Below are 19,793 nucleotides of genomic sequence, written 5' to 3' on the forward strand. Positions count from 1 at the left end.
CAAAAGTTCAAATAGACAAGCTGAGCAACAAAACTTCAGAGCTCAAGATTCTTCTCGGTTAAAGGATGATCAAACAGTAAATATTTAAAGTATTGTCTTAAAAACCATACTTGCTGTACAGCCTCAGACCAGGGGTTGCCTCAATTTTCATTGATTACATGGATTATGGACATTTAATCCTCCCAAGAACACTGTAAAATCAGATATTACCACCATCTTACTGATAGAAAACCTGTTGCTATGACAGTTACCTAACTACACAAGAACTCACAGGTAGTTAAGTAACAGAGCTGGGTTTAAATATCCATCCTAGAGCCTGTCTGAGCATTGGGCACACTGCCTTCTTTGTATGGCAAATCAAATACCTGCTGTGTACATGCATGCATGCCTGTTAGAAAGATAGGTGTACTGAAGGGCTATCAAAGGGCCACTATGTTAGCCACCAGAAAGACCCTTTTCCTTTTCCCAAGTATGTTTTACCTTCTTTCTTGTCCCATCCCTACTCCGAAATTCATGTATATAGAAACAGATGTACGCCACTTACCTTTACAAGAACGACTTATTTTTTCAGATCCACAAGGTCTCTAATCCAGAAGTACTCATAATATTTAATTCTTCCCTCTGCTAGAGGAAAAAGCAACAATGTTCAATGAACATGACTGCAAAACTTACATTTTTCCTTTTAACAGTAGGCCATTTAAATAATGTCCCATGCACTCTCCAATCCAGACATCATCCTTCAGCAAGATTTTGCTCATTCTAATGTTTCTGTTCCTCCTTCAAGAAGCAGTTTCTTTCTGACCTGCTCTACACAAAATAACAAGAATTCTTCTAGCTGAGAGATTTTTAAGTTCAGAACAAAGCCCTGGGCCTTGTTTTTCTTGCTGTTAAGACGGGGAGAGTCTCACGTAGCTTAGGCTAACTTCAAACTCGCTAGGCAGCTTAAGCTGGCTTTTAATTCCCTATCCTACCTCTATCGCAAACGCTCAGGTGACTTGATAGGCGCATTATTATTTCAACTTCTGAGATCAAAGGATTCATTCCTCGTGCATTAAAAACTGTAGGAATACGATTCATGAATGTAAAGTTACATAGGACCCAAGGCTGCTAAAAATAAATGACTATGGAATGCTTTGAGCAAACAGATTCTGCAGATTCCGGGGGAACTCAACTAATCTCCGCCCTTAAGGCTGGGGGAGGGTCCTCCCAGCGCCCATGGTTCTCTAGACATCCAGGAAGGCTCCAGACTGCATTCGAGCCTCGCTCCATTACTACCTCCAGGACAGTCTTACAGGCTTCTCCTCCCAACTTTTCGTTGACGGCGACAACAAGGGCGCCGCGCCCGGCCCGGACCCCTCTCACGGCCAAGGACCTCGAGGACCCACTGCACGCTTACTCCGCCGCCCGGGGCGGCACTTCCGGTGACTGGACCCTCAAGCCGGAGCTTCCGGGGCCGCGCACTCGGCGGCTGCCGGTTCAGTCCCACGGTCTCCTAGGGAAGGAGAGTGAGCCTAGAGGCCGAGAGGTCAGCAAGCCAACCGCTGGATACCAACCTGGAGAAGCCGCACGCCACAAGGCCAAGGCTAAAGGCTCTCACCAGCTGAGACTGGGAGGCGTAGCCACGCCCCGAGGCACGTAACCACCCCTCATTGGGCTTCACCGGGGTTCCAGGCCAATAGGCACCGAACCTCCCGAAATGGGCGGAGCCTGAGCGCGCCTGCGCCCTGGCTCTTTCGGGTCCAGCTCCTGGAATTTGGGAATCTGGAGCAGGCCTAAGGTCGGATACCCACGGAATTGAAACCGTGCCCTGCAGCCGGTACTGCGGCTCTGGACTTCTGTTTTCTTTCTCCACGGCTGTTCAAATCAAGAGACAGGAGTAGTGTCTCAAGGATAGATGCTGCGGACCCGGTCTTAAATACCTTGAAAAGCAGGAGAAGTGGAGAATTCCAAAGGCTCTGCTGAGCTGTCACTCACGCCAGCAAAGGATGAGAAGCTTTGAAAAGGGAGCGGCGGCGTGGCCTTATTGCTGGAGAAAGCTACGGGGAAACCGTGTTGAAAGGATTTCTGTCTTTTCTGATTGCGATTCTAGGCTGGAGAACAGATTCAGAAAAACAAAAAAGAACAGTCAATATTCTCCCTACTTGGAAAAAAAAAAATGTATGTAGGCTGACGAGATGGCTCCTGTCGGGAGTGAGGAGCGAAGAGTGCTTACTGCTCAAACCTCCTGACCTGAATTTGATCCTGGAACCAATGTCAAAAGCGGGAAGAGAGAACTAACCGCAAAAGTTGTCTTCTGACAGGCATACACAATAATAAATAAGTATATAACACACACACACACACATATATATATACACATATGATATAATAAAAGCCCTCACATGGGAAGTGAGTACTAGAATTCTCTGGTCTGGAGAAGAACTTGGATTGGCTGTTAAATTCTAGAGTTAGGGACTGAAGATGGACGTTATGTGTTCTGGATTCATTAGTTCCTGTTTTCAGAATTTGCAGAATTTCTGCAGCTTATTTTAAATTAAAAAAAAATTTAAGACAAAAAAATCCCACCAGTGTCATTCTAATATTTAAGGTTATTTTCTTAGATTTATTTTATATGTATGGGTGTTTTATCAGCATATATGTGCATGTGGTGTGGGTGTGTGTGCGCGCGCGCTCTAGGAAGATGTCAGATCCTCTGGAACTGGAATAGAGCATGGTTTATGAGCTACCATGTGAGTGCTGGCTGGGATATGAACCAGGGTCGTCTGCAAGAGCAAATGGTCTTAAATGCTGAGCCATCTCTCTAGCCCTAATTTTAATACTTAAATAACTTTTTATTAACTGTTTTTAGTGTAAGATGTACCAAACACAATTCTAATCACGTTATGGAATGAGCTATGTAAGACTTTATTAGGAAGAAATGTACACATGTAATTGTAGGAGAGGTGTTTGTGCCATCCCCTTCAGCTATAAGTCTGTTGAGACAATGGACTCCAAGGATTGGAATTGTGGTAGGAGTCTTCTGCTGGGAAAAAGGAAAGGACTAGGGCCTTGGTGCTGGCCAGTGGGAGAGTTAGGGCAGGATGTCACACAGTTCTGACTCTGACGAGTGGGGCTACTTATGATAGTAGCTACCAAGACTCCTTACTTATGCCTGTCTCGTGACCTTTAAAATATTCTAAATGTCATGTTAGTGGTTGAACCCCTTTACTCCCTCCTCTTCCTAGTGTGACCATATCGAGTAAACGGCTTTCACTGCTTTCTCTTGCTTGTCTTTTTGACATGTTGAAGACAGAGAGCTGAGCCTAGCTTGTTCGAGCTACCAAGGTCCATGCAGAGACTCTCAACAGCCCCTGTAAACAGGGAGATCAACTTGCCGACTTACACGTTTGATAACGGGAAGCTAATTTGAACTAATGATACCAGAGTCTATTACTGGAGCCGCCATACTTATGGCTACCTCAGAGTATTGAGGGGAAGTGCTGGAGAGGACATTAAGAAGGTGTGATAAGTGCTGAGCCCCTTTCGTCAAAATATTGGCCCAAGCAGAGCACTTAGTGCAGTCAGTCTCTGAACATTGCTATTCTCTAGTTCATCTGGCATTACAATACACTACAAATACACAGGTCACCTCTGCCCTGAGCTGGCTAGTCTCATTTCACATTCTAGGATGAACTGCAGATGCTAGCCATTTAGTTGTAAATGATGGTGTGGGAGCACAGAGATGGGGGCACTTGGCTAGCATTCTGCAAGAAGTTCAGAGAAGAACAGACAATTAGGTATGAGGTAAAAGATTATAAGTAGAAATAAGATGAAAATGAAGTGGGATGGAAATGAGCCACAGTTATTTCAAGGAAGCAAACTTCATCTTGAAAGAAATGAGAAATCCAGGCCAGAGGGAAGGTGCCTCTGTGGATCAAGATGCCTCTTGTCTAGGCTGAAAACCCAAGTTCAATGCTCAGTAATTAGGAGGTAGAAAACCTGATTTCCCATGCTGTCTTCTGACCTCCACACTTGTATGGTGGCATGTTTGTACCACCCCACCCACACACCACATATGTACGCAAAGTAACTGCTTTAAAAGAAAATTATCCCTGAAATTTCAAGCACGCTGCAGCAGCCTCGTTATATCTAAAGTTCAAACATTTTTTAAAGTTTTTTTTTTTTGTGTGTGTGTTTTCCGTTTTAATGCTGAGACAAAGATAATAAATAAAACTGACTTTTGCTGGCAGGGTCAGATACTACAAAGAGATCAGAGGAAACTGACTCCTGGGTGATGTTTGGATGGTATATACTGTAAGCCATGTTTATATGGTATAGACACTTGTGTTCCAGGCACCTTATCAACCCTGTTTCTCTTTGTTTTCTAAGTTGCTGGAGCATCTCAGGTTTTCCACTGACACACAGAACAATAGCGCACAAGTATCAAATTAATTTGGTGAACAATTAATCTGCAGTTCCCACTTAGCTTTAAAATGAATGAAAATTACGTTCTACCGTATAATATAGTCAAGTACTACAAGTAGGAAATTGTAAAAGTCAACTCCTACCTTTAAAAATAAAAATTGAAGCCAGGTATAAAGGCGCACACATGTAAGCATAGCACTTGGAAGCTGGAGGCAAGCAAATCTCTATGAGTTTTAGAACAATCTGGCCTACATAGAGAACTCCAAAACAACCAGGGCTAATAATGATAAGACCCTGTCTCAAAACCAAACCAAACTGACTGTGGATAAAGGTTTTTAAGCGGTTGACCACCAAAGACTTGGCAGGAAAGATCTCAGGTTAAGCATGGGTAAAAGAAGATACACATGTTAGCCCAATCATGAGTGCAGACACTGCCCTGCAACCATGACCTTACAAAGTTTAAAGAGGCCAAAGGGCAATCTATTAGTGTTAAGCATTGTTTCATCTAGTACTCTTGAGGAAAAGGAGATGTTTTCTGTGGCTTTTCCATTCCTAACACATGACCCAGCAAGTATGATTCATTTGGAAGAACATAAGGAAGACAGGTGTTTGGGGTCCAGCCAGTTGTCATTAACTCAACAGTGAGTTCCCTGTCCACTGTAAATCACTAAGTTTAGTTTTAAAGAGGAGCACGTGGGGTATAGATAACCGTGGTGAATTATCATGTGCTATTTAAGGTCACTGAGAAGCTGGCTATGAAAATGGGATTTGGTGCAAATCAAATCTATTTAGAGATTCCATCTCACACCTGTCAGAAGGCAAAAATCAATAAAATAAGTGGCAGTTCATTCTGTTGAAGATGTTCAGCAAGGAGACCACTCATTCATTGCTGTTTAGAGTGCAGATATATACAACTACTATGAAAATCAATATGGTGATATATCAAAAAGTTGAGAGTTGAACTACAAGACCCAGCTACTCTAGGCTATATACCTAAAGGACCTTCAATCTTACTACAAGGACATTTGCTTAACTATATGTCCTCTCAATAGACAAATGAATAAAGTAAACATGTTTACATTTACCACCATTACACAGAGGCAATGAGACCTGGGAACACCCAGGCCTAAATGGAAATCTCCATCAAATTTCTTCCCTAAGAGCTTATGGAACTACCAAGAAGAGAAGTCAGACAGAACTTAAATTCCATAGGAGATAGAAGACACCAAGAAAATGAAGTCCTTTAAATCAACTTGAGCAAAGCCCATATGAACTCACAGATACAGAGGTACATGAATTATAGCTTTCAGTTTAGTGTTTTAATGGGATTTCTGAGTGTTTGAACAAGTGGGTCTCGACTCTTGTACCTTGTATTTTTCTCTCTTTTCTTGGTTTGCCTTGTCCAAATTTGATGTGATACTTTTTGCTTTATTTTCTTGTATTTGCTTTTGTATTTTAAATAAAGTGGATAAATGAAGAAAAAAAAAAGAAAGAAAGAAAATGGGATTTGGTCCACCCACTTCAGAAGTGAGTAAGTTCGTCTCAAAATATCCTCCAAAGCCATTGTCCTGGGTCAGGTTGGCTCCCTGACTCTGTGACAGGAAAAAGGAGGACCATTGAAGAACACACAAATAAAGCTATTGTGTTGTCCGTAATGTCAGCTAAAAAAGTCAATAGAAGTTACTGCTGATCTCCCAACATATATTTATAGTAACAACAGATAGTGTGATGCTCACTTATGAAGAAGACAGGGTTTTCTACCTAGAAGTCTCTCAACCAGTAACTTTATTACAATAGCTGGAACAGAAGTCTTCTTTCTTGATTTCTTTGGAAAGTTGTTGTAGCCCTTTGAATGAGAATGGTCCTGTAGGCTCATGTGGTCAAATGTTGGGTTTTCAGTTGGTGGACTGTTTAGGAAGGATTAGGGGTGTGGCCTTGTTGGAGGAAGTGTGTCACTAGGAGTGGGCTTTGATGTTTCAAAAACCCACACCACACTCAATCTCTCTGTGTCTGTCTCTGTGTCTCTGTCTCTCTGCGCACTGTCTCTCTCTGTCTCTCTTTCTCCCCTTCTTCTTCTTGTGGATCAAATGTAAGATTTCAGCTACTGCCCTGGTACCCTACCTGCCCACCGGCCACTATGTTTCCCACCATGACAATCACAGACCAACATTTTGAAACTGTAAGCAATCCCCTAATTATAAGTTACCTTGGTCATGGTGTTTCCTCATAGCAATAGAATAGTAACCAGGACCAGTATATGTAGATTCGAGGATGTTTTGCTATGGGCCTGCTGTTTCTTCCTTTTTGCTATTTGTACTCATTCAAAACCAGGAACACACCTGGGTTGGTTCCTTGTCTGGACTGTAAAAATGGTAGAACAAAGGTCAAGGAGGCCAGGCCACAGCAACTGGGAAATCAAATCGCAAGAAGCCACAGGACAAGAAGGAAATAGCCCAGCAGCTCCTTTCAGTTCCTACTCTGGTCTCAAGGAGAAAACAAAACAATATAAAAAGGATATCAAGATAAAAGAGCAAATGGGGAATGTAAGGTTTCCTGGGGACTGGTCCAACCATGCCACTCCTAAGTTACATACTTGGAAATGATATTAGGAAAATGAAGTCTGGGTTTGAATGACCCATCCTATGCTAACTTATTTCCTCTCCCAAGCTGTCAAGCATCTGAGGGCTTTCCTCAGGATGACAGTTTTCTGAAGAACCTGGATTCCTGGATGTGTACAGCTGGCTAGGTCTCTCTATCAGCTTCTTAATGGGGCTCAGCAATGCCCCCCAAATCTCTCATATGGGAACCTGAGGAATCAAAGAGATACTTACTTGGTCCCTGGTATGAGGCTATCCATTTTTCTTAGGGTTTTTATTGCTGTGAACAGACATCATGACCATGACAACTTTTATAAAGGAAAACATTTAACTTAGGCTGGCTTACAGTTTTAGAAGTTTAGCTCATTATTGTCATGGCAGGGAGCATGGTGGTGTGCAAGCAGACATGGTACTGGAGAAGGAGCTGAGAGTTCTACATCTTGATCTCCTGGCAGCAGGGAGAGAACCAACTTGGGCTTCTGAGACCTCAAAATCTGCCCCCACAATGACACACTTCCTCCAGCAAGGCCACATGGGCCAAGCATTCAAACACAGGAGTCTATGGTGCCATTCCTATTCAAACTACCTCACCATTTAACCTAGATTTTCCCTTTATGTAACTGTAAGGAAGGAGATTGCCCAGGGGTCATAATATAAACAATGGGACCAACATCCCAGTCATTGAGCTACCAGAACAAAGAGCTAGATTTAGTGGCTAAAAAGTGCATGCCTGAGAGAGCATTTGCAGCAGCGGGATTTCTGGTCCTTGAAGCACATAAGTTGTCTCTGGGAAAGCCTCTGATGGTATGTACTCCCTATAGCATGATGAATTCTTAATTCCAAGGGGTACCTCTGGCTCCTGGACAGCTTGGTGGTAAGCTATCTGGCTCTCCTCATAGAAGGCACTGAGGTGATCTTTAAGGTCTACTTTTCTCTCAACCCAGCTGATGAGGAAAATCTCAGACACTCATGCTGTGAGGTCTTGTTAGAAACTTGTGGTGCCAGACCTCACCTTCGAGACCAACCCTCAGGGAATCTCAATCTACAGCTGTTGACTAATGGAAGTTTGTACAGAACAGAACGCAGAGACTGGGGTATGTAATGGTAACCAGTTGAGACTCTGAGTTAACACCACTGCTCAACTGGAAGAGTTTATCATCCTAACAGGGACTGTTGGTAAAGGAAAATATTTATACAAATTCCAAATATACAAACTTGATAGTGCATGCTCATGCTGCCTTCTGGAAGGAACAGGATTACTGACCACCTTGGGGACATCCATCAAACACTCCAAGAAGATCTTGGAGTTATTTATTATATGAGGTCCTGTTTCCCCAGGAGATTGAGGTTATGCACTGCCAAGAATACAAATAGGAATGGGACTGATGATCTTGGATAACCATCTATTCTGTGGTGCTGCCAAAGCCACAGCACTTAGGGTAGAAGAAATGTTTTCCCTTTTACTAGAGAACTACTTCCTCCTCCTGAAAGTCTATTATATTCCCCCCTCAAGATAGAGGAGGCCCATGGAGAGGGTTGCAGTTTGAATCATCCTGGATGGTGGGCCACTGCTGATAGTCATCTGTGGCTACATAAGTCCCTATAATTGAAAATCTTTAGAAATCTCTTCACGAAATTTACAACCTGGGAAGAAAGCAATGCCATTCAATTGAAAAGATATTTACAGAGAGAGGACTGTTGGAGGTTATATCTTTAATAGTTCAGTCCCAAGACTGTCAAAAGTAATTCCTACAAAAATCGCATGCTTCCCTCTGGACTGCAGATTCAGGAATGATACCCAGGGAAAGTGTATTAGTCAGGGTTCTCTAGAGTCACAGAACTTACGGATATGCTCTATATAGTAAAGGAATTTATTGATGACTTACAGTCTGCAGTCCAAATCCCAACAATGGTTCAGTAGTAGCTGTGGACAGAAGTCCAAGGATCTAGCAGTTGCTGAGTCCCACACNNCAAGAAGGCGAAAGAGCGAGAGCNNNACTCCCTTCTTNCAATGTCCTTATATNGTCCCCAGCAGAAGGTGTAGCCCAGATTAAAGGTGTGTGCCACCACACCTTTAATCTCAGATGACCTTGGACTCGGAGATCTCCCAGTCTTAATCTTCTGGATTCAATCACCACTGTGTCTCAAGATCTCCATACCAAGATCCAGATCAGAAACTTCTATCTCCCAGCCTCCAAATTAGGTTCACTGGTGAGCCTTCCAATTCTGGATTGTAGTTCATTTCAAATATAGTCAAGTTGACAACCAGGAATAGCCACAACAGGAAGACTGGCAGATAGATAGATTCTACCCATTAACCAGAAGAACATAAAAATCTGTTTACTACTATTACGAAGCTTCCCTGGATAGATTGACACTTTCCCTTGCCAAACAGAAAGATCGTGGTAAGTGATCAAGACCTGCTCAAATGAAGCTACTCCTAAATTCAGAATGCCTGGGAGCATACAAAGTAATAAGCCATCCTTCAAAGCAAAAGTCGTCAGGGAGTCTTTAGAACCCTAGGGATCTCTCTTCGTTCCTCCGCCATCGTGCACACTACGCCTGATTCGGCTTCTCGCCATGTCTTCTCACAAGACTTTCAGAATCAAGTGATTCCTGGCCAAGAAATCATCCTATTCCTCAGTGGATCCGGATGAAAACTGGTAACAAAAATCAGGCACAACTCTAAGAGAAGACACTGGAGGAGAACGAAGCTGGGTCTGTAAGGATTCACACAATGGCAAGACTGAGGATTTATACTGAATTGTCATCAATAAGTCCTACCAGATGGATTTCAACATTTTTAACCTGGAGACTTGCTCGTGTCTTAAATTAGGGTGTTTGTCCAGTAATAAAATATAGAACCTTTGAAAAAAAAAAAAAAAGAACCCCAGGGATACAGTTTAGTCTCCACTGTGCCTAGCACCCTCAATCTGGGGAGGTAGAGATAACAAATGGCCTACTGATAACACAGTCTCGCTAGATGGATGCAAGAGATCCAAATGTCCTGGGCAGAGTTACTGCTGTTTGTTACCTTTTATGTGACTAGGGAATATCTTGTGGCCATTGATACCGACTCCTTTTGAGGCTTTGTATACAGGCCTTTTATTTTGAGGGACCTGCTACATGCCATGAGATTATCCAGCACATTCCAGCAAATGCTTTCAGAGCTTAGGCAGGAAGCCCATGAAAGGAAAAAGACATAGTCTTGGTCAAAGTCATCAAGGAATGCCATCCCTGAGCCCCAAGTAAGTGAGTCCTTACTGTCCCATTCAGTTCACCTCTAGACAACTCATCCTCACTCAAAGCCCTCATAAGAAGTAGACCTCCCCTCAAGTCTTTTTCTAAAGAAATGTTTAGGTAGAGCTGCACAGATGGCTCAGCAGTTAAGGACAGTTACTGAGTTCAATTCCCAGCATCCATTTTTAGGTAGCTTGAAACCACCTTAAATTCCAGCTCCAAAGGATACAACAATCTCTGAGCGTGCCTGCACTCACATCTACAGATGCACACAATTTTTTAAAGAAATTGAAAAAAAATGGGGAAAGGTGAAATAAAACAACTTAAAAATAAATATCTGGTGGGGGAAAAGTGCTCGAGTGGAAGGATTGAGTAAAGTCTGGAGGAGGGGGATAGTGGAGAGACGCTCTGAGTATGTCCTAGCTCATCATAGCTTCATTCCTTCTCACCAGGATGGTCCTCTCCTGAGGGGCTCAGGACACTAACTCAAGTTTCTGTGTTGCCTTCAATCTGTCTCATGCTCAGCCTCCCTCTCTCCCTGTACTCTACAACTCAGATTTCTTTAGCAGAAAGACACTTAGTGTCTAGGACATCTTTTTAAAAATAACCTCTGTTTTTTTGTTTTTTGTTTTCCCTATCAGATCTGTGGAGAATACTCTGGAGCAGGCTAGAAACCATCACACAATTGTTACTGGCACAAGCCTTGTAATATAGCCTCATGTACCAAAAACCTGGTGCTTTTTAAATTATCCTGCTCACAGAAGCCATGTTCTACCCATTTCCTTCACTTCCAGTATTACGGCCACTACTTTCCCCTTCCAGTTTGTTGTGCTAACTAGCATTCTTTTGTCTACAGTCTCTTGGCCCTTTCTCCTTTTCCTTAAGAGTTGTTGTATTCTCATCTGGAAGATCTGATTGGACGAGGGACGTGGCATATCTGTCTCTTTTGGTTCTGAAGAGTGTCTCCTTTGATCTAGTGATGAGGGTTGTGACTGGAGGCACACAAGGTAGGGATTGTGACCTAGAGCCCAGAGCAGGGACGTGAGAGAGGCTAGCAACAAGTAAGTGAACTCATGTGACGAGAGGGGTTGGTTCTGGGCTCTTCCTGGAGTCAAATGCTTTGTATGAGTTAAAAATGTAGTGACTTACAAAAGAATAAACACAACTTCAGGGCTAAGAGCAGATAGTAATAGCAATGTATAGTACTGTAGATATAATTAAAGTCACCAAGTCATAGACTTACGCTAATTAAAATGTAATAGTTTTACTACGCACACACACACACACACACACACACACACACACACACACACTTAAAATGATTAAAGGAAAGAAAGACAAATGAAATATAATTCCCAACAAAAAACACTCACTAATGCCACGAAAACATCACAGAAAGACAGGGTTTCTGTAACGGGGAGCTGCAGCCTCCTGAAATGCTTCCACCGGTGTATTAAAACGTGCCTTACATTATGAAGGTCTTTGTTCTGTTACTATTCAAACTTCATGAAACTGTTTCCAAATAGGGACTTGGAACTAAGGGTAAGCTAATCTGTGTTTCCTGGCCAGTCACTCAAATTTGGTTCCAGAATAAACTATCTTATACCCTTTTAAGTGAGAGCTGAGTTTTTGGATGGACACAAGTATTGTCAGATCAACTTGACAAGACATGTCCCCAAAGGCTGTTCATGGGAATTCAGGCTGTGCCACCACAACTAATAGTCAAAGTGAGATAGGTCAGCTAGAACAAAACAGAACAGAAAAGTAACTCTAAACCAGAGGCCACACAGGCCTTAACTTGGGAAGAAAAAATCAATCAATCGAATAAACAAAGTTAAGGCAGACCACTTACTCAGAACAGAACTCGGAAGCCTCCTTGTGAGGTTCAAAGCCACATTACCTAAGCAGCTGAAATATGTAAAGAGAATAGTTTAGCTAGTGCTGTCTGTCATCCAAGAGGGCAATGAGCAAACAGGAGTTGAGAGAGAGAGAGACAGAGAGAGAGAGACAGAGACAGAGACAGAAACAGAGAGACAGAGACAGAGACAGAGACAGAGGGTAGCAGATTAAATATCCTAAAATTGATTCCTACTCATCTTCATGCAGCAGGTTATATAAAGAGGGTAGAGTTAACACAGAGGCTGGCAGGCATTCAGATCTCAGTTCTTTTTCTTTGGGTTGAGATTTGTGACATCCGAGCCTCTCATTAGCAAACCTTGCATTCTCACCTCGTCGTGTGAATGCTTAGAGTCAGATGAGATGCCAAATATTATTATTAATTTCTAAATGTTATCAGCCTTGTGCTCCTGTAGAGGGTATCAGAGCTCAGAGAATTAACAAAGAGTACAGAAATATTATCCGTGCATATAGACTAACCTGTTAATAACATGTACATGCAAATTTCTTTCTACAATAAGGGGGACAAATGTACTTATAGAATACAGAATATATATAGGTGTGCACATTACCTATCCATCCTGTCCCCTTTTAAATTAATCCTTTTTTAAAAAAAAACAAGTCAAAATATTATGTTGTTCTTTCTCTTTTAATTGATTTTTTTCAGTTGAATCAATGATATAGGTTCTGGGAACTAAACTAGGGTTCTTTGCAAGGTCAGCAAATACTCTTAACCACTGAACAATCTCTCCAATACCCAAAATCATTATAAATCAAGAAGAGTCTTTGGTATGATAGTGCATGTCTCTAACCCCAACAATTGGGAGGCAAATGCAGGAAGATCACAAGTGAATGGCCAGCCTGGGTTATTCAGTGAGATCTTGTCTCAAAAGGAAAACGGAAATGACAAAAGTTGCATTATGTATAAAAGATTACACTGTAATCTTATTGAGGGAAATAATTCTAATTTACCAAGTACAAGTGCATAGTAAAAGTAGGTGGAGAAAATTGAAACAGGTAAAGAATATCAATATACAGACTTTTCCTCCAGCGCTATCAGTGGTAAAAAATCATTTACTTAATTGCTTTCTTACCTATTGATTCTTTGAAAACAGGGTTTCACTCTGTAGCCAAGGCTGATCTCAAACCCAATCCTGCTGTCTCCACCAGTGCTAAAATTACCAGCCTTTAATCCCAGGAATCAGGAGTCAGAGGCAGGGGGATTTCTGTGAGTGCAAGGCAAGTCTTCTCTACACTGCAAGCTACAAGTTGGACAGGACTAAACAGAGAAGCACACACACACACACACACACACACACACAGAGAGAGAGAGAGAGAGAGAGAGAGAGAGAGAGAGAGAGAGAGAGAGCCTTGCTAGTCTCCTTCTATGCTATTAACCACCGCTTGCACACAGAAACATATCCTTCATAAATTCTAGCAGATGGCTGTTGATGTGTCCTTAATGAGCATATGTTCACAGTAGTTTTACTAACTCATAGTAAACTGTTGTATAAGTGTAAAAAATAAGTCTAAAAATGTGCCTTTGAGCTACTTAAAGAGTCGTGCATATTTGAATGAAAGATGGTTCAACTGTAGGTTAATAAACTCAATACCATGTGACTCAGAGGTAGGCTTTGAAGCTGCCAAATTAGCACAGAAAAAATTAAAAGTAATGTACCATGTGGAGGGTCTGATGCAGAGACTAAACCAGTCAACGTTTAAAAGGTTCCCAAAGAAAAAAGACATACTTTCATGCATTATATAAGTGCATTTTTTTGTATTATATAAAAATAGACAATATTGCCTGACAGGCACAACTACTGATTGATTACTGCCCTTTTCCAAAACATGTTCTCTTCACCCTCACACGTGCCCATGGGCTCACACAGAAGAAATGTGAGCACATTCTCATGATGGCAGATTAGAAGTGAATGATTTTTTGTGTTATTTCTTGTTTGGTAAAAGACAATGGTCTTACAGAGCAGGTGACATGCTTAAGTAGGATATACAGAAACAGCAAGCTCACTATCAGAATACAAAGGATATGTGTGTGTGTGTGTGTGCACATGAATATGTGTGCTTGTGTGTCCCTCTAGGAAATTACAAAGGAGATGAACTCAGTTTAGTTTTGTTGGACAGAAGTTGCTTCAAATACACCCAGGAGTATAAGTTTAGCAACTATAAAAATTTTTTTTGGATAAAGATGGTCATAAAGGAAAAGGCTGTCATCAGTTAAACAGCTAAGCAAAGACTATGTGTAGAAAGTAAAATCATTTCATTAGATAAACCCTTATTTTCCAAGAAGCTCCTGCCACATCAGATGTTAATGTTTTTAGTGGACCAGTCCTCACTGGAGCATAGCTCTTATTTTAGGAAAAACTATTCTAAAAATATGGAACTCAATACTTATAGACTAAGGAAGGGTTATTTTGAAATTCACTGGGCATGAAGGATATCATTAGTAAGAAATAAGAATCTTAAGACTTCAATTTTTTTCTGAGCTGTGGCTCGGAAGTAAAGTGCTTGCCCACAATGCTCAACACTGTGGGTTTGATCCTCAGTACCAAAATTTAAAACAAAAATTGATTTTTTTTAAACTTCTAATTATGTATACTTATGTGCACATGTCTATGTGGGGTTATGTTGCGTGTATGAGTTCAGGTGCCTCTAGAATCCAGATGAGAGCATCAGATCCTGGAAGCTGGAGTTACATGTGGTCATGAGTTACCTTGATGTAGGTGCTGGGAACCAAACTAAAGTCCTCTGCAAGAGCAGCAAGCACTCTTAACTGCTGAGCCATCACTTCAGCCCCAACTATTGCATTTTCTTTATCTCCAAGGAAGTAAAGACTTATTCCTAACTATAAATCTTCATAGTAAATCAAAAACACGTATGTTTCCCCCTTAATAAGACAGAGTTGACCGTTCTGTAGAGTGAGTGTGGACAGTACCTAGATCATTCAGCAATATCACCATGTTGTGTTGTCTTGTTGAATGTTCAGAGGCAATCTCAGGGAATTGCTCCACCAGATAACCACAGCCCCAAGATAATTCTTACAGTACCCATATCAGTTACTTTCCTGGTGCTGTGATAAAACACTAGGGCCAGGCTGGTAAGATGGCTCAGCAAGTAAATCCCAGCAACCACATGGTGGCTCACAACCATCCGTAACGAGATCTGGTGCCCTCTTCTGGAGTGTCTGAAGACAGCTACAGTGTACTTACAAATAATAAATTAATTAATTAATTAATTAATTAATTTAAAAAAACCACTACGGCCACATTAACGTATAGGAAAAAGTTGATCTTGGTTTGTCAATTCTGGAGAATTCGAGTCCAAAATGACGGGGACAGTATGGCAGCAGGCACAGGGCAGCATCAGGAAGCTCAGAGCTCACATCCTCCAGTGTCTCTCTAGTCCCAAGTCCCACATTTTCCACATTCACCATTCTTCACAGCAACAGCCGACTCTCTGATAGCAACTTCTGTATTAGTTACTTTTCTGTTGGTGTGATAAAACACCGAGCAGAGGCAACCTAAAAAAAGCATTGACTTTGGCTTACAGTTCCAAAAGGATAAGAGTCTCTAATGGCACAATTAAGCTCAGGCATGGTAGCAAGAACAGTGCCTAAAGCTCACATCTTAAACTATGACCATGAAGCAGAGGGAGCACACTGGAAGGAGATGATGCTTTTCAACCTCAAAGCCCACTCTCAGTGATGTAATTCCTGCCAAGACTGAACCTTCTAATCCTCCCCAACAGGGTCACCAACTAGAGACTAAGAGAAATACTGGAGCCTAGGGCAGACAGTTCCCAGTCAAACTACTGTGACACCTGTTTGTAACATCTCTCCCAAACCTTAGACATTGCAACCTTATCTTTAAGAAAGAACATAAGAAATGTTCCACTAATAAGAAAAACATGTTAAATTGTCAAGTAATCAGCCAACAGTGCTTTGCTAAGACCAAAGAAACCCTCAAACTGAATTTTAGAAACTCTGAGAAGCAGATGGAAAGGGGAAACTTTTAAAAGCAAGAAAACACATTGAATAAGACGTTGGGTGACTCTTCTTTATGAATAACAGCTGAATAAAAATTCAGCATCACCCTAGCCAAAATTCTAGGACACCGTGGGGGTACACAGTTTTCATTTACTCATTTAGTAAGTGTGTACCAGACTCTTGTTGTGAAGTCATTCCGTGAAAGAAACTGTGTCCTAACATTTCCTTAAAAGAGGAGTAGCAGCCAGGCGTTGTGGTGGCACACACCTTTAATCCCAGCACTTGGGAGGCAGAGGCAGGTGGAATTTTGAGTTTGAGGCCAGCCTGGTCTACAGCCAGAGCTATACAGAGGAACCCTGTGTAGTGAAACCAGAGAGAGGGAGAGGGGGAGAGAGAGAGAGAGAGAGAGAGAGAGAGAGAGAGAGAGAGAGAGAGAGAGAGGAGTAGCAGTTCTCAAACAATGGACTATTTTCTTATTGCTGCTATCTTCAAAGATACGGAGTTAAACAATGTGGTGACGATAATGATGGTGCTGGTTTTATCAGCCCACAGGTCTATAGCTCAAGACTCTAGTCTAAGTCTCTCAGTTATAACTGAGTGTTGTCTGTACATGTTTCATCAGGAAAATCCTTTTTCTTCTCTTCCCAGCTTCCAGGTTTCATCTCTTCCTTCAGTGTAACCCTCTTCCACCATTTTCAAAACCAGCAATGAAAGACCAGTTCCTTCACACTTCTCTCACCTGCCTGTGAATTATTTGGGATACTATCAGGGAGAGGTTCTCCATCCTTACTGACTCATGTGATTATATTGGGCTGACCTGGGTAAACCCAGGCAATGTCTCTGTGCTGATATGAGGGATGTCCCACCTTAGTCTCTGGTACTTTGAAGACTTGGTTTCCAGTTGGCAGAGCTGTTGGCAGAGGTGGTCCTTCATTGCAAGAAGTGTCACAGGGTCAGCTTTGAGACTTCCTAGACTCACCCTACTTCCAGATCTCTGCTTGCTGCTTGCAGTTGGGGTGGGATCTCTCAGCTGCCTGCTCTTGCAGCCATGCCTGAGGCTTGCCTTCCAGCCTCCCACCATCTTGGCCTCTTAGCCCTCTGGAACCCAAAGCTAAATTAAACTCTCTTCCTGGTTTTGTGACCTTAACATACAGATAAAGTCATGCATGGCAACTCCTCACAGGTTCCAACAATTCAGACATGAGGATCTTTGGAAGGGATTTTATAATGTGCAACACAGGAAATTATCTTTTTCCCATTTTCCTTCTTCCTAGNTTGATGTCTTGTTAGAATTTTCAAATTCTGTTTCATCACCAAACCCAGACACTATTATGGATGCCAACAAGTGCTTGCTGACAGGTCCCTGCTATAACTGTCTCTTGAGAAGCTCTACCACTGTCTAACAAATACAGAAGCGGATGCTCTCCGCCAACCTTTGGACTGAGCACAGGGTCCCCAATGGAGGATCTAAAGAAAGGATCCAAGGAGCTGAAGGGGTTTGCAGCCCCATAGGAGGAATAACACTATGAACTAACCAGTACCCCCCAGCACTCCCAGGGACTAAACCACTAACCAAAGAGTACACATGGCTCCAGCCACATATGTAGCCACATATGTAGCAAAAGATGGCCTTGTCGATCATCAGTGGGAGGAGAGACCCTTGGTCCTGTGGAGGCTCTATGCCCCAGTGTAGGGGAATGCCAGGGCCAGAAAGTGGGAGTGGGTGGGTTAGTGAGCAGGGGAAGTGGGGAGGGGATAGGGGGTTTTCAGAGGGAAAATGAGGAAAGGGGATAACATTTGAAATGTAAATAAAGAAACTAATAAAAATAAATGTAAAATTAAGATACAATTTTTCAAATAAAATGAAAAAAAAAATTCTGTTTCCCAAGAAATCCCAAGAAGGTCAAGTAATATATACTATAATGCACCCTGAAAAGTGTCCAATTTCAGGTCAGACAACTGCACTATAAAAAAAAAAAAAATCTAACATAGGCCTCAATGCAGAGACATCTGGAAGACAGGAATTCTAATTAAAGGGTAGAAACTTAACAGAGCACCTGTTTTGTCTGCTTGTTGGAGCTATTCTTAAGAGAAACACTTTTATCCTGAGGGTGGACTAAGGGCAGGATGGGTACTAACTCAGCAACACCACACCTGGTTGCTGCCACGCCCCTTCCCTTTCCTCCCCTGGCGCTCCTGCCCCTCAAGGCACAGGTGTTTTTATCCTTTATCAGTTTTGGCCACCAGAGCGCGCGCGCGCGCACACACACACACACACACACACACACACACACACACACACATATATATATATCAGATTATCCTGATGTCATTGTGGAAGCATGTGTGTCATTTTGATTATTCTTGGAAATTTGAAGAATTCTGAGGCTACAGTTGAAATAACGAGATGTGCAATGCAAGGTGTGCAATGTAAGATGTGCAACGCTTTCTCGAAGACACTGCTTCTCCAAGTCGGACCTCTCTTAGACCACTCCTACAGGTCCCCTGGCTGTCATGTCCTCCTTAGGACAACAGAAGCTTTGCAGTTCTCCCCTCAGATTGATTCACCTGACCCCCAGTCCAATGTTCTCACAGCCTGAGTCTACAGATCATTCAGGTATAAATCCCATTGCAGCTAGCTCAAGGGTCTAGATAGCCACAAAGCTGACTTCTGTCCTTCAGGATGTTCTAAAGCTGACTTCTGTCCTTCAGGACGTTCTAAGGACCTAGAGAGGAAAGCCCAGCTCAAGGCCTGCCTCAGTGTCCTCCGTGGCTCTTAGCTCTGTAAAGGTTAGAGCAGAAAAACATCTGGGAAGGGAATCCTCAGTCAGCACCCAGACAATGCGTCCTACAAAATCTCTGGTCATTTGTTCATGAGGATAGCTTCAAGACTGCGTTGAAGGGAAATTTGCAAAATTCTTAAGGACCTTCAGATTATAAGACTGACAGGCTACCTGCTGCACTAACCACAAGACCACAAGAGGTAGCCTCTCTAGCTGTGGCTTAGAAGAAATAGTCACAGTTTCCTACTTGTCATCCATCCTACCCCACCCTATCTCTTGAAGAACCTCACACACAGTGAAACCAAGGTGTAGGGAGACCAGGCCTCATCTCTGCTCTTCCTTTCCACCATTCTAAGGCTTTGTTTCCTCCTCCTCCTCACCCAGCTTTTACTTTTGCACAACGCCCTACTAACGCAGCACCTATCAATGAATACTTAAAAGAAGAAACAGCTCCCACGAGGCCTGGGAGACAGGCCTGCAGAACAGACCATGAAGTCTTGCCGTTCCAACCATGCTGTCGTCGATATTCTCCTCAGAAAGCCTCACAATGATATTAAGATGGGACCTCATTGTAGTTTTTTTGTTTTTTTTTTCCTTTTTTCTTCTTTTCCAATTCCATGACCCAAAAATTGTTAAGCATCTTGTTGACATCATTTCACTCATTTCTTCCCATAAGCATAAACATCATTATTCCTATCTTACTGATAAAGGAAATGACTGGGGTGGCGGGTGTGGAAATCTTGAGGACCCTAGTTTATGAATCTATCTGCTAAGAATAGGAGAAAATGATTGTACGGACTCATGGAATTAATTGAGCATATCTTCAGTTGAGAGGAGTCGAGTCAATTGCATGAGATGGGATGGGGAAAGACA

General features: G+C 42.3%; 1 protein-coding gene and 1 pseudogene across 6 annotated transcripts in view; one reads left to right on the forward strand and one right to left on the reverse strand.

The window, feature by feature from the left end:
- Znf322 (zinc finger protein 322) overlaps positions 1 to 1,620 on the reverse strand; it is a 15,780-nt gene extending 14,160 nt beyond the window's left edge. For 4 of the 6 annotated variants that reach the window (XR_003845390.1, XM_029547589.1, XM_021215589.2 and 1 more), the window contains exons 1-2: positions 1,554 to 1,620; positions 545 to 624 (exon numbers count right to left, since the gene is read on the reverse strand). The gene's annotated coding sequence lies outside the window, so the exon portion shown is untranslated. Of the gene's footprint in view, positions 1 to 544; positions 625 to 1,275; positions 1,397 to 1,553 lie in introns of those variants that run through there. The other 2 variants (XM_029547588.1, XM_029547587.1) reach the window with 2 other exon arrangements.
- A 7,961-nt stretch (positions 1,621 to 9,581) lies between these two features.
- LOC110334267 lies at positions 9,582 to 9,809 on the forward strand (annotated as a pseudogene).
- The last annotated feature ends 9,984 nt before the right edge of the window (positions 9,810 to 19,793 follow it).

This window comes from Mus pahari, chromosome 16, assembly GCF_900095145.1.
Source record: "Mus pahari chromosome 16, PAHARI_EIJ_v1.1, whole genome shotgun sequence".
Taxonomy (NCBI): domain Eukaryota; kingdom Metazoa; phylum Chordata; class Mammalia; order Rodentia; family Muridae; genus Mus; species Mus pahari.